Below are 15,202 nucleotides of genomic sequence, written 5' to 3'. Positions count from 1 at the left end.
GCCGAGCCCCGAGTTGGGGGCACCCAGCCGGCAGCCGCCGCCGCCGCTGCCTGCTAGCCTCGCCCCTGCCCCCGAGGCCTGCGATGATTGGCTGCCGCGCGCCCGGGCCCCGCCCCTCGGCCGCGCGGAGCTTCCGAAACCGGCTGGAGACCAGACCGTGCCTGGACTCTGGCCTATTGTTAATCCGGAGTTGGGGCTTCTGCACTCGGGTCCCGCAGCTGGCATTCAGCCAAAGGCGACTCTCAGAAAGGGGACTGACCTGGCCAAGATCACACTGCAAGTTCGTCTGAGAACTAGGGCGTAGCCCAAGGCTGGATCAAAGGGACTTCTCCCTTTCACGTACCCACTGTGATCCGCTTAATAACATTTCTGCCCAGACGCTGCCTCACACCAAAGAAGGGGTGTAGCCGGGGACAGCTGGGCCTCCCCTAAAATCTGAGGGGCTCTGCGTCAGACACGGTCCCCGGACAAGGGCCCGAGGCATGGATTCGCCTCAATGTTCTTTGGCACCTCTAGCCTCAATGTGTCTTTCACGTCCTGTTGAGTACCTATTCCTATTGGAAAAAGCTGGGGGAGGACTGCCTGTGTATCTATATAGGGAGAGCCTTGAATGTCAGGTTGAGTTTAGACTTTGTGTAAGAGACAGTTTGGGGGGGGGCCCATTCTACCCCCTTACCCCCGCAGCTATGGTGGGGAATATTTGAGAGGGTCCATTGGCTGTCGGAGCTCTCTCTCTCTCTCTCTCTCCCTCCACCTCCACTTCTCTCTGTTCTTGAATACCATTTTTCTCTCCCCTCCCTTTTTACAAAAGCATAACCGTAAAGTTTTTAAATTCCTTAATATCATTAAATATCCAGTAAGTGTTTACATTTTCCTTATTGTCCCATAATTTCCTTTTACAGTTTTTCAAGTTCCAACCAAAATCCATATATTGGAGTTGGTTTGTATGTCTTTTAAGTAGGTCTCTTTCTATCCATTCTCTGTCTTTTAAATTTACGAGTGGAAACATGAATAAATTATGATAATCTTTCTAAAACATCTGTCCTGAAGACAGCTCTCTGGCTTCAAACTCTTTGAGAGGCCATCTCTTTTCTTGGAGGATAGAATGATGTACAATTATTTAACAAGATGTCAGAGGTATTTAGCAATTGGACCCAACCACGTTTTCCAGCTTCCTCTCCACACCCTCCCTGCGTCCCTGCCACCATCCTTTCAGATCATTTTACCTTCTTCCAGAACTTTAGTTGATTTCACCCCTCTGTCACAACATGTGTCTCCTCTGCCCAGAATTCCCCAATTCCTGTGGTAACTGCTCAGCTGAGGGAAAGGATGGTTGCTCTGGGCCCAGCTGTGCCCTGGAAGCACTGAGCAGGAAATGGGCTCTGTGTAAGATCAACACATCTTGCTTTACCTGGGACTGTCCTGGTCTTAAAACTGAAAGTCCCGGGTCCCAGGAACTTCATTTGTACCAGGCAAAATGGAACAGTTGGTCTCCTGAGCTCTGTGCACCTCAGAAAATGTCATGAGGGAAGGCTGTAGGGGGCTTCCATGTGGAAAAATGGAGTCATAGGGGTAATAGATACCACTCCCAAGGTAATGCAGTAGATGAACTGATTGCAGTCTTGATTTTATACATGCTGTGGGTTTTGACAAATGTATGATGACATGTATCCACCAGTATTCTTCTTACTTTTCTAAATGTGGCTATTAGAAAACCTAAACTTATGTATTTGGTTCACTTTGGGGCTCCCATTATATTTCTACCTACATACTGGTGTGATTATCTTTTATTCTAGACAAAGGTTAATGCTTAGAGATCAGTATAGCACTTTTAAAATGCTTCTCACCAATAATTTTGTCCTGAGTGCAAGAGAATCTTTCTGTATTTTAGATTTACAAAACCATCAAATCTTTTGATTCATGTTTATGTGATATCATTTCTCCATCATTTTACTTTTAACATGTTTCTTAATATTTAAAGTAGGTTTCTCTTTTAAAAATTTTTTTAATTGAGGTCACATTGGTTTATAACATTATATAAATTCACATGTACATCATTATATTTCAACTTCTGCATAGACTATGTCATGCTCACCACCAAAAGTCTAGTTGCCATCTGTCACCATACACATGTGCCCTTTTACCCCTTTCACCTTCCTCCACTTCCCCTCTGGTATCCACCAATCTAAGCTCTATATCTCTGTGTTTGTTGTTGTTGTTGTTTTATCTTCCACACATGAGTGAAATTGTACAGTATTTGACTTTCTCCATCTGACTTACTTTGCTTAACATAGCAACCTCAAGGTCCATCCAAAGTGTCGCAAATGGCACACTAGTACTAATACTCAGCCATGAAAAAAGACAAAATTGTACATATATATGTGTATATATGTGTGTATATATATACACCACATCTTCTTTATCCATTCATCCATTGAAGGGCATGTAGGTCGTTTCCAAGTCTTGGCTATTGTGAATAATGCTGCAATAAACATAGGGATGCATATATCTTTTTGAATTAGTGTTTCATGTTCTTTGGATAAATACCCAACAGTGGAATAGCTGGATCACATGGTAGTTCTATTCTTAATTTTTTGAGGAATTTCCATACTGGTTTCCATAGTGGGTGCACCAGTTTACATAACCATGAGAACTGTATGTGTGTTCCCTTTTCTCCACATTCTCTCAACACTTGTTATTTCTTGTCTTTTTAATAACAGCCATTCTGATGGGTGTAACGTGATATCACATTGTAGTTTTGATTTGGATTTCCCTAGTAATTAGTGATATTGAACGTCTTTTCATGTGCTTGTTGGCCATCTGTATATCTTCTTTGGAAAAATGTCTTTTCAGATCCTCTGCGCATATTTTTAATGGGGTTGTTTGTTTTTTTGTTCTTGAGTTGTATGAATTCTTTGTGTATTTTGGATATTAACCCCTTATTGGATATATGATTTGCAAATATCTTCTCCCAACTGGTAGGTTGTCTTATTTTGTTGATGATTTCCTCTGCTGTGTATAGTAAGTTTCTTGGAGAAATCATATAGTTGGTCGCTTTGTTTCTTTTTAATCTAATTGGAGAATATCTGTCTTTTAATTGGAGTGGTTAGATCGCTTAGATTTAATATAATTATTGACATGGGTGAATTTAAATCTACTCTCTTGCTATTTGTTTTCTATTTGTTCTATTTGTTCTTTTTTCCATTTTCCGCTTTTCCTCTTTTTCTACCTTCTTTTCAGTAACTGAGTGCTATTTTTGTGATTTCCTTTTCTCTTCTCTATTGGCTTGTTGGCTCTCCCTCTGTTACTTTTCAGTAGGTGCTCTAGGGTTCACAGCATACATACATCGTTACAGTCCACCTTCAAATAATACTTGTCACCTCATGTAAAATGTAGGAACATGGCAACAGTAACTTTCCACTTTCCTCTCCCATCTTTTGTGCTAAAGTTGCCATACATTTGCTTCTGTGCAGTTAGTATTTTGCTTTAAATAGTGAATTATTTTTTTAAAAGAATATAAAAAGTAATTGTAAAATGTCTTTTACATTTACCCACATGTTAAGCATTTCTGATGCTCTTCATTCCTTTACGTGGTTCCAGATTTCTCTCTGGCATCGTTTTTCTACTGCCTGAAGTCCCTCCTTTATTTAACTTATCTTATAATGCCAATCTACTGGCAATAAATGCTCCTAACTTTTGTTTGTCTAAAAACAGTTTTATTTTGTCTTCACTTTTGAAACATACTTTCACTGGATATAGAGCTCTAGGTTGACATAATTTTTTCCTTTTCAACACTTTAAAGATGTCGTTCAATTGTCTTCTGGCTTGCATAATTTATGACAGAGTCTTCTATAATTCTCATCTGCATTTCTCTGGGTTACGTGTCTTTTCCCCTTTGTCTACTTTAGAGATTTTTTTAGGTTTTGTTTTTAAACCACGAGTTTTCAGCAATTTGATTACAATGTGTTTTGGTGTGGTTCTTTTGGCATTCTTCCTGTTTGGGGTCTGTTGAGCCTCTGGGACCTGTGGGGTTGTGTTTCCCTTTCATCAGATTTGGAAAAATTTTGGCCACTAATTCCTCAAAGTTTTTTCTGCCTCCTCTGACCTCTACTTTTGTGATTCTAATTAAGTGTAGTTAGATTGGTCACTTTTTGGTTAGACTGGTTAATTTTTTTTTTTGTCTTTCTTCCTCTCTGTGCTTCATTTTGGATAGGTTCTGTTGCTACATATTCAGGTTCACTCTTCTTTCCTCTGCAGTATCTCATCTGCTCTTAATCCTTTCCAGTGTATTTTCATTTCAGGTATATTTTTCATCTATAGAAATTCCTTTTGTGTCTTTTTATATCATCATTAACCTCCTCATTATAGTCATGTTTTCCTTTATATCCTTGCTCATATTATAATAGCTAATTTAATGTCCTTGTCTAATTCTGTCATCTCTGTCATTTCTATGTGTTTCTATTGACTGATTTTTCTCCTGATTATGAGTCATATTCTCCTGCTTCTTTCTATGCTGGGAAAATTTTGATTGCGTGCCATACTTGTGAATTTTATGTTTTGAGTGCCAACATTTTTTGTGGGTGTGTATTCCTTTCAAGAATGTTACACTTTGTTCTTGCATATGGTTAAGTTACCTGTGGATCTGCTAAGAGCATCCATTTGTTTATTCAATATGACCATATTTTCCTTTAAGTACTTTAATATATGTATAACAAGTGCTGTAAAGTCCTTGTCTGCTATTGCCAACATCTGGGTAATCTTGGCAATGATTTCTATTGACTTTTTAATTTAGATAATTGGTTAGATTTTCCACTTTTTTCACATGTCTAGTAAAGTTCCATTTTTTCCTGGACCTAGAACATGCTCCTTACATAAGGGCATGGTCCCCACTCCTAAGGCATCACTGTCACTTCAGCAGAAAAACGGAAACTATAAAAATAGAACCAAATGGAAATTCTAGGCCTATAAGTAAAGTGCAATATGTGGATAAAAAATTCAACACACTAGAAATGGCAGAAGAAAGAATCATTGAACTTGAAGCTAGATCAACAAAAATTGTCCAATCTAAAGAACAGGGAGAAGAAGATTGAAAGAAACAGAACAGATCTTCTGTGATGTGTGGGCACATATCAAGAGGCCTTATGCATGTATAATTGGAGTCACAGAAGGAAAGGAGAAAGAATGAGACAGAAAAAAATGGAAAGAATATGGCTGAAATTTCCCAAATTTGGTGGAAAATATCAACATCCAGATCCAAAAAGCTTAGTGTACTCCAAGCAGGATAAATACAAAGAAAACTCCTTTCTTTCACCCTTTACTCCCTACAATCTATTTTCAACAATGCAATTACTGTGATCCTTTTAAAATGTAACTCAGTTTATGTCATTCATCTCTTCAGCACGCCCCCCAAATCTTCCCATCTTACTCAGTGAAAAAGTTAAATGTATTATAGCTGTTCTCAAGGTCTTTCATCCTTGCCTCCTCCTCTTATTTCTCTGATCTCATTTCCTACTATCTCTGTCTCATTCAGTGACTCCAGCCTCTCTTGCTCTGTGTCTTTCCTTAATTACTCCTTGTACCTCCTACCTCAGGACCCTTGCCCTTGTCATCGCTTCTGCCTGGAATTCTCTTCTTCCAGACAGTTGTACAATTCTCCCTCTTCTTTTTCAGGTCTTAACACAAATGGCCTTCCCCCATTTCCCTACTTAAAATTAGAACCCAACCCAACCCCTGCACACCCTCTTTCACACTTTATTCTTTCAAAAACCGCTATCACCTTCCAACCTCTTATATACATAGATTACTTTCTTGATGTTCATTTTCTGTCTCCCTTCTACATGAGGACAGAGATTTTTCTCTGAGACTATCTTCGTTTCTTGATTGATTCCTGCAACAGAATCTGAATCTCTCTGAGGAAGAGAAACTTTTTGATTAAGAACATGACAGGTTTTGTTGATTTTAACTAACTAGGACTCCCTACATTGTTCCTTTGAATTTATGCATAGTAAATTTCTGAAGTTAATCTTTAATAGAAATAATTTTTCTGGCTTTGTTTAGCCTGAATGCATTTCATCACGATGAATTGACCTATCTTGATAAAGAATAGGTTGATTTTGAGTTCTTTAACTAGGACTTTATGGTGTCTGGTTTCATATGTATATAATGGCCAATTTTTTGAAATATTAATTTATATATTTTTTATTCTCAGTAATTCCTTCACTAGAACTAAAACATGAGGGTAAGGCCTTCATTTCTTCAGGGATGATCATTAGAGTAGAAAAGCGGACAAAAAGGACAATTCCAAGCTTTTTGGTTTGGTGAATGAATGAAAAGCAACAGGATATATTGCAGTATTTGAGGAAGTCATGTGGTTTAAAAATAATTCAGCCTGACCTTGTTTTCCCATAAAGGCCTGACGTGGCCTATTGAGAATTCATTATACTTCTGTTTTCAACATTTACAATGCCCCAAAGACAAGAATAATGCCCTTAAAGATAGGGATATATCTTCCCCTATATCCCCATTTTTTTAAAGGATAAACTTCTCTTCCTAGAAACTAAGGATTAATTACCAACCTGCTGTGCTCACCTTGTTACCAGTGATCTTCTGTAACAGCAAAGCAATCTCTTGACTATTGTAAAAGGGACATTCCAATCACATGTGATAAATGTTCTTTGTTCTAAGATGGTATATAACCACTCTGTACACCCCACTTCTGTGCCCTTTCTTCTTTGGAGATGGAAGGCCTCAGGCTATAGTCCTCAGACCTGGCACATAACAAACTCACCCCAAATTTTGGTTTATAGATTGATTATGGATTCTTTATGTCAACAGGTTTTAAAAATAGACATTTGAAATTCCAAGCAGAGATAGTAGCTTTAAGAGAAAAAGCTTTTGAGATATGAGAACCTAGACTGAAAGGCAGAAGCATAAAATATTTGTGTGAACAATATGTGTGGAAGAACACTGTGATCAGTCAGATATAGTCCTTCCTACCCCCATCAGTCCCCAATTTGACTCACTCTGATGGAGGAGGAGGTGAAGTGGTCACTTGTTGGGGATGCAGTCGGGTGGGACACAAAATCCCAGAAAGGCTTTAGAACATGAAATAAGAGGGGATCTGAGCCTCACCTTCCATAGAGCTCAGGGAAGCAATACACCTCATAAAGTTCCCCTGCACTCAGCATGACGCAAGTGTAGAAGAGAAAGCCTGCAAGTATGTCTGACACCGAGCCCCCATCTGGCCAGGCTGATGGGAATATTCTGTCTCCACCAATAAGAGGCATTCTACCCTCCTGGGGATTTCCAGGAGTCAGGAAGCCTCACCCAAGGCCCAGAAAATGATGGACATTTGTTGGTTGCCTTCCCAGGATCCATTGCCTCTCTACTCCTTTCTGAACGAGTCAAGATTTTCCTTTATGTAGCAGCCGCACCTCAGTCGCTAGGTGAGACTGACCCCCCATCTTCTGTTTCAGAGGAGCCCCCTGCTGGTCTAAGTCAATCTGCATAATGTAATCCTACCTGCCACTAGGATTGGTTGGCAGTTTACATCTGTCGAGTTAGAACAAACCTCAGGACACTTGTTCTCTGGTTGTGGGAACCAGTGGTTTCTATCCCACAAGTGAATGGGGAACCTGCAGGCCCAGGGCTGGCAGCAGCCATCTTGTGACCATGACAAGAGTCAGCCTGAGAACAAAGCTGACACATAGAAGAGTGAAGAGTAAAGAGAATCTCAGAGCAAAGGAGCTGGAGCCTGAATAACCATACGCGAGGGTGGCCCTATTTGTGAGTAAATCCACACTGCTCTTGAACTAGGTTGCATAGAATTTTCTCTTTTGTGCACTTGAAGGCCTCCTGCCTGATACAGCCTCCAACCTCCATGCTGTCATGGCTGCTACTGACGGCCTAGAAATCCAAACCCACAGAGTCACAGCCCATCACATCTGTGCCATAAGCAGAGAGGAGCAACTCTTACTAATGGCCAATGGTAGCTGTGGAATTAAGGATTATTATAACTCTTTGCTGTCCCCAAAAGATTTTTTGGATTATCTTGTAGTTCAGGCACCCCTATGGGAGTGTTTGGAGAGTGTTAATGCTGTGAGTCACGTAGTTCCTGTGGGGAAGAAGAGAATAAGAGCTGCTGCCTTGCAGGAATGTAGTGTGGCATGTACCTTGATTGGAGCTGGGATACGGGGAGGAGAGTGCAAACATCTCTGCTTCCTCACAGGTAACTTAATGTATACTTCAAATCTATAGTTCAAGTTGATCTTCAGCACAGTCTTTCTTGTGAATCTGGTGCAGCGCTCAAAATAGCAAAAGATGTTGAATTTTGTATTACGATAATATTCTATGAAAAGTATATTAAAGTCAGTTATGCAGAGGTATTTTTATCCAGAAGACTTCAATGAAAAAGGATGTGAGTGTTCTTGGTTTGCAAAAATCAACCCAAATCTTGCCTGATTCACAAAGTTTCAACACCCATTGCTCCTATTAATTAAAAATGTAAAAATAATGTCTTAAGAGAAATTATGACATGAAGATTTGTTCTGCCACATCACCAGCTATGATCTGCTCCAAAAACCTTCCAAAGGGTTATCCCTGGCACTCAGACTACTAAAGTCTCCTGTTGCCGTTAGGGACCTTGCAACCCCCTAAACAATTTAATGTTGTGATTCTGAAACATAAAGAAGTTAAGAAACTTTCCAGTTCTCAAGGGTGTGATTCTCCAAGTTATACTCACTAATTCAAAACACACAAAAAAAAATAAGCAAAAAGTTTTAAATTATTTCAAGTCATTTAGCCCAGTAAAAGGCCTGATTCTTGAGGAGCATTTGTGCAAGCAGAACCAGAGGAGATGATTTGCCTGTTCCATTCCTTCCGTAGATTTCCCTTAAATTACACAGATCGCCCTCAAATTGCAAACATTTCAGTTAACTGTGGCCTCAGAGCTTGCAAAGCAACTATTTTTAGAAATTTCTCCAATTATCTCTTATCTGAATAATAAATGACAAAACATACTTAGTGAGCTTTTAAATGGCTGCAAAGTGAAGAGAGAGCCTTGATCAATCAGATAATTTATGACTTTCAAATGTCCCTTGAATAGAATAAACTCAGCACATTGTTTGTGTTTTTATAAGGATTATATAATAACATCTGAGGGAGTAATGCATTAGAATGAGTGCTGGGCGTAAAGTAAAAGAGTTGTGGATTGAACCTCAGTTCAACTATTGATTAGCCAAGAGAACTTATATAGTTGTGGTATATTAATTGCATTAATGACCTAAATTCTTCACCCCTGTCCAGGCCCACCTACTCTGATTTTGGCCCTCAGCATGTGACTTGATTTGGTCAGTGAGCATTAGCAAACATAATGCAAGCAGAGACTTATAACTCACTTACACAGTTAGGTTAGCCCTCTCTTTTCCATCTCTGCTATTTTCATGAGAATATGTCCAAGGCAGCCAACTAGAGGATGAAATGCAAGATAAGTAGGACTGCGTCATTCCAGTGCCATAGCCAAGGCCATCCTAGGTGAGCCAGCAGTCAGTCAATCCCCGACAAATGAGTGACCCCAGAGGAAATCAATAAGCCAACTCACAGCCGATTTGAGATGCAAGTATAATCTGGTTGAGATCACCTGTCTCCAGCCCAGATAAGCTGTATCATGTAGACTTTAATAAATGTTTATTTTGGTATCCTAGTGATATTTTATGGTTGTATATTAGGCTGCATCATTGTAGCAAGGTAATTGTGAGGTAGCAATAGTTGCTTTCATTACCTATCCAACATTGACTCACCTGGGCATTTATCGTTCTTAAAAGAATCACAGTTTTATTCATTTGTCTATCCCATTTTTATCCATAGAACAATATCCTGAGCAGTCCAAGCTTCCTACCTTGTTTTCTAGAAGCCTTACATTTTTTATCTTTCATATTGAGATATGGAATTAATATAATCCATCTGGAATTAGTTTTCATGTAAAAGATGAGGCAAGGGTCAAGATTTATTTTTTACCATGTGGCTACTATTTGACTCAACATGATTTATTGAAAAGATCCCTTCCCCTCTGCACTGCAGAGTCACTTTTGACATAAATGAATTGACCATGTATGTGTGGATCTGTTTTTGGCCCACTGTTCTGTTCCACTGGTCTACGTTTCTATCCTCACACCGATACTACATTGACTTATTAGCTATAGCTCTCTAAGTCTTGATTTCTGATCCTGTACATTTTTTCTTCTTTATGGATGGTTTGGCTGGTGTTGGCATTCATATATGTTAGCATCTGCTTATCAATTTTCACATTATACCTGCTAGAATTTTGACTGGGATTGCCTGACTCTGCATATCAATTTAGAGAGAACTGACATAATTATATTACTGAATCTTATAATCCATTGGGAAGATATAGGCTTCCATTTACTTAGGTCTCCTTTATTTTCTCTCAATAAGGTTGTATTGGTTTTCCTTGTATAAAAGTCTTGCACATATTATATTAGATTAATTCATATATTTTTATGTTCTCGGTGCTATTACAAATTGTTTGTGCTTTAAATTTCCTTTTCTACTTTTTTGTTAGTGGTATGTAATGATTTTTCTATGCTAAATTTGTATTCAGCAATCTTGCTAAATTCACTTATAAATTCCAATAGTTTGTAGACCATTTGGATTTTCTAGGTACACATAGTGTCATTTATAATGACAGATTTTTTCTTTCTCTCTTATATCATTTGTCATTAATTATAGTATGAATTATGAATTCCAGTATAATATAAGTGAATATAAGCTAAGACAGCATGCATTCTTGTCATCTTTTACTTCATTTATTATAAATACTGATATATATGAGTTTTTATCTAACACTTCACTTTTTGTTTCCTATTTGCCCCAAATGTTCTATGTAATCGTTTGTGTCTCCTTTCTTGCTGTCTTTGGAGCAATTTGTCATTTCCTCTTCATTTTTATTTCTTTACTTTTTTGGGGGGATGCTAACCTTAGAGACAAAACTATATATCCCTGACATAAATTTATAACATATAGACACTTTTATCATTTCCTAGAAAATGCTAAACCTTTGACTCCACTTAACCACTCCTATTAGTTGTGTTATTGTTAGGATAAGTTTTAATTCAACATATAACTTAGAAGCTGAAAACATTGTGATTCTTGTTTGTTATACTTGATATTCATTTAGATTGACCCATATACTTGAGTATCCATCCCTATGCTTATTATTCCTTACTATTTGTTTCTATCTGAGCTCATTTTCTTTCTACCTGAGTAGTTCTCCCTGTAGGATTTCTTTCAAGGCAAGTCTGCTCCAGATGAATGGTGTGTGTGTGTGTAGAGCGAGCTTTGGAAGAAGGGGTCTGGAAATGTTTTCATTGTCGTTTTCATTTTTGAAGGATATTTTCACAGAGTATAGAATTATATTAGCAATTATTTTCTTTCAATGCTTTAAAAAGCTGTTCTTTATATTCTAGTATCTGTTGTTTCTGCTAAGAAGTCACCTCTAGGCTTGTTGCTGCTTCTTTGTTTTTTCCTTTGGCTGCTTTTGATATTTATCTTTGTTGTTGGTTTCTGAAATTTTATAATAAGGTTCTTAAATGTGGCTCTCTTTTCACTCACCCTTCTTGACATTGTACATCTCCTTGAGTTTGTGGTTTGACGTCTTTCATAAAGTTTGAGAAAATCCTTCAATATTAGCCATTTACTCTTCTACCTCATTTCCTCTTTATCATGTCCCTTGGGATGTTCAGTAATACATATGTTAGACTTTTCCATCATGTCCAATATTGCTTTTAGGGTATTTTCTGTATTTTCCTTCTGTTTTCCACTCCATGTATCTGTCTGGATGTTTTCTACTGATCTATATTCCAGTTGGCTAAGCCTTTCTTCAATGGTGTCTAACATTTCTTCAATGGTCAAATTCATCTATTTAGTTCCTAATTCCAGTTGTATTTTTAAGCTCTATAATTTTCACTTGATTTTCTAAATATAATTTCCAATTTTCCAGTGAATTCCTCTTATTATCTATGTTGAAGGACATGTTAACATCATTTATTTTAAAATTTCTGTGTGATAACTCCTGTATTTGGATCAACCGAGGGTCTTTAAATTGTCTATTTTTATCTCTTGATTCTCTATGTTAGTAAGCTTGGTAAAGTTTTTATTAAATGCCAGCTATTGTATATGAAAAAATGCAGAATCTCTGGATGATGTTTTATTTATACAAAGAAAATTTACTTTATCTTCTGAAAGAAACCTGGAGTAGGGGAGATTGCCTTACATTAAAGAGGGATGGAGAAAATTTAGACTTGGATTTCAGATTTTGTAAGGCTTAGCCAAAATCTGGTTCATCTCCTTTTTTAGATTTATCCCTCTAGGGTCTGACATGAGACCTCAGAGTTTATATGAGGGAGCTTTCTCATTAATGGGTATAAGACTGCAATTTTTATGTCATAAGCCCTTGGGACTGCTGATCTCATCCAACATGTCTAGTCTCTTTTTGCTCAATTTCCAGGCCTCATACTCTGAACAGCATAAGCATCAGTAAATGCCTCATGTGGAGAACCAATGACAACTGTTGGGATCACTTGTCTGTACCTCCCTTCAGTTCAGGACCTTGACCTCCCTTCAGTTCAGAATGCAATGTCTTCACAGGTCCAGAATTCAAGATTTTTCTTCCATGACCTGTGCAATTGCAAAAACATATTCTCAATTTTCTGCCTCTTAGCAGCATCCCGCTGCTCAGTTTCTAGCCTGCTAACAGGCACAATGAAGAATCAGTAAATGCCACAAGAGAAAAAAAGAAGCAAACATAATGTTTGGCTCACTTAAAGGAGCTTCCCTTCTCTCCAAAATCTTAGTTTCTCATATCCTGACTTCCCTAGAAACAGTATAATTCATTTTTTAAGAAATTATACTATCCAGCTTTTCTAGTTTTCTTAGTGGGACCATTAGCTACTCCACTCAGATATTCAATATTAACTCTTTTTTTCTACATTTTTTATCTATCTCCCTGCCTAGAGCATAAGCCCTATGAGGGCAAGAATGTCTGTCTTTTGTGTTCACCAATGTGTCATGTGTGCCTGGAAGAGTGCCAAGAAAATATTAGGCACCAGAAAATATACTTGAGTTGAATTGAATATCTTTGTGGACCCAATACATGATCTATTGTAAAAGAAAGATTGCTTCCATCTTACTGCTCTGCAAATATCTACTACTCTAGAGTATACAAGTGTTTACCTCCTTGTGCTACCCTATTCTGCCTACAATAGACATTCTAGATTAGAAAGATATTTTTAACCCTGAGTATAGTTGTTGCAGAGCTCATCAATATTTACTATTAGAGTATTCAGGATCTGAGAAAAATATGGAAAAACGAGTGAATTTTATTTGAAAAAATTACTTTTGCCTCAAAATGGCTACGGACTCTCTAAAACTAGGTTTTGAATTCCTTGAAAATCAAGATTCCCCTTTTAACACAAACAAACAGATTGCAGAAAATATAAAATGTTTCTAGCTCCAAAATATTATAGCAAATGTAAAGTCCATTTTCTTAGTACTAGGTATAAATGAGGTCCCAGGTATCCTATAAAACATATTTCTAACTATTTTTTATTTTTTTGATTAGGAAGATTGGCCCTGAGCTGACATCTGTTGCTGGTCTTACTCTTTTTGCTTGAGGAACATTGTCGCTGAGCTAACATCTGTGCCAGTCTTCCTCTATTTTTTGTATGTGGGATGCTGCCACAGCATGGCCTGATGAGCAGCGTGTTGGTCTGTGCCTGGGATCCAAACCCGCGAACACTGGGCTGCCAAAGCAGAGCACGCAAACTTAACCACTCCACCACCAGGCTGGCCCCTCTAATTATTTTAGTGAGACACAGCAGAGAAAATAAAAATAAGTAAAAAACACCTGGTCACTCTCTGATGTCTAATAAATGTAAAGAAAATTACAAATTTCAAAGTAAATTGTGGAAAACATCATACATAAAGTATCTCTAGATCTGATCTGGCCAATAGATCTGCACTGTGAGCAATTCTGAGACAGAATTACTTGTGTCAAGGTGATGGAGACCCAAGACCTCAGTAGAAAGCTTGACGTATTTTACCACAGGCCAAGGTCAATTGTCCTGAAGATTTTATGTCCCAAGTTACTTTCTGCCTGGGGTCAGGTTAATGGGCCCTCACACATCATACAGTTTATTTAAAAACTTAAAGTGAAAAAAGTGCACTTGAGGATAAAACTCTTTATTTCCAGAGAAAATGAGAAACTGCTCTGATCTACGCTAACAAGTCAGTATTATTAATGATACGCCGACATCCTTTCTAACTTGTCCAAACATTCAAAAATGAGCACTCCTATGCTCCTCAATAAATATAGGTCTATTAATTTATTAAATTCTAAAAAGTACAGAACTAACATTTGATCCAGCAATCCCACTTCTGGGTATATACTCAAAAGAAATGAAAACAGGATATCGAAATGATATCTGCACTCTCATGTTCATTACAGCATTATTCACAATAGCCAAGATATGGAAACCACCTCAGCATCCATCAATGGGTGAATGGATAAAGGATATGTGGTACACATATACAATGGACTATTATTCATCCATGAGCAAGAAGGAAATCCTGCCATTCAGGATAACATGGATGGACTTTGAGGGCATAATGGTGAGATATGTCAGACATAGAAAGACAAATCCTGTATGATATCACTCATATGTGGAATCTAAAAAATTCAAACTCATAGAAAAGGAGTGGAATGGTGCTTACCAGGGCCTGTGGGGTTGGTCTAAGGGTACACACTTGCAGTTAGATGACGAATAAATTCTGGGGAACTAATGCACAGCATTGTGATTACAGTTAACGATACTGTATTATATACTTGAAAGTTGCTAGGAAGCTAGATCTTAAATGTTCTCACCACACAAAAGAAATGATAATTATGTGATGTGATGGAGGTGTTAACTAATGCTATGGTGGTATTCATATTGTAACATACAAGTGTATCAAATCTACTCAGTGTACACCGTAAGCTTACACAATGTTATATGTCAGTTATACGTCAATAAAAAATGTGGAATGGCACACAAAATATATGGGTTACAAGTTTTTCAAATTGAAGGGACAGAGAAAAAGGTTAGGGAAAAGGACTCAAGCTCTTCCTCCTTTCAGGATCCTTTATTTC

This window comes from Equus asinus, chromosome 10, assembly GCF_041296235.1.
Source record: "Equus asinus isolate D_3611 breed Donkey chromosome 10, EquAss-T2T_v2, whole genome shotgun sequence".
In the NCBI taxonomy this organism is placed as follows: Eukaryota; Metazoa; Chordata; class Mammalia; order Perissodactyla; family Equidae; genus Equus; species Equus asinus.
The sequence above is the reverse complement of the archived record's forward strand: the minus strand, read 5'-3'. Positions refer to the sequence as shown.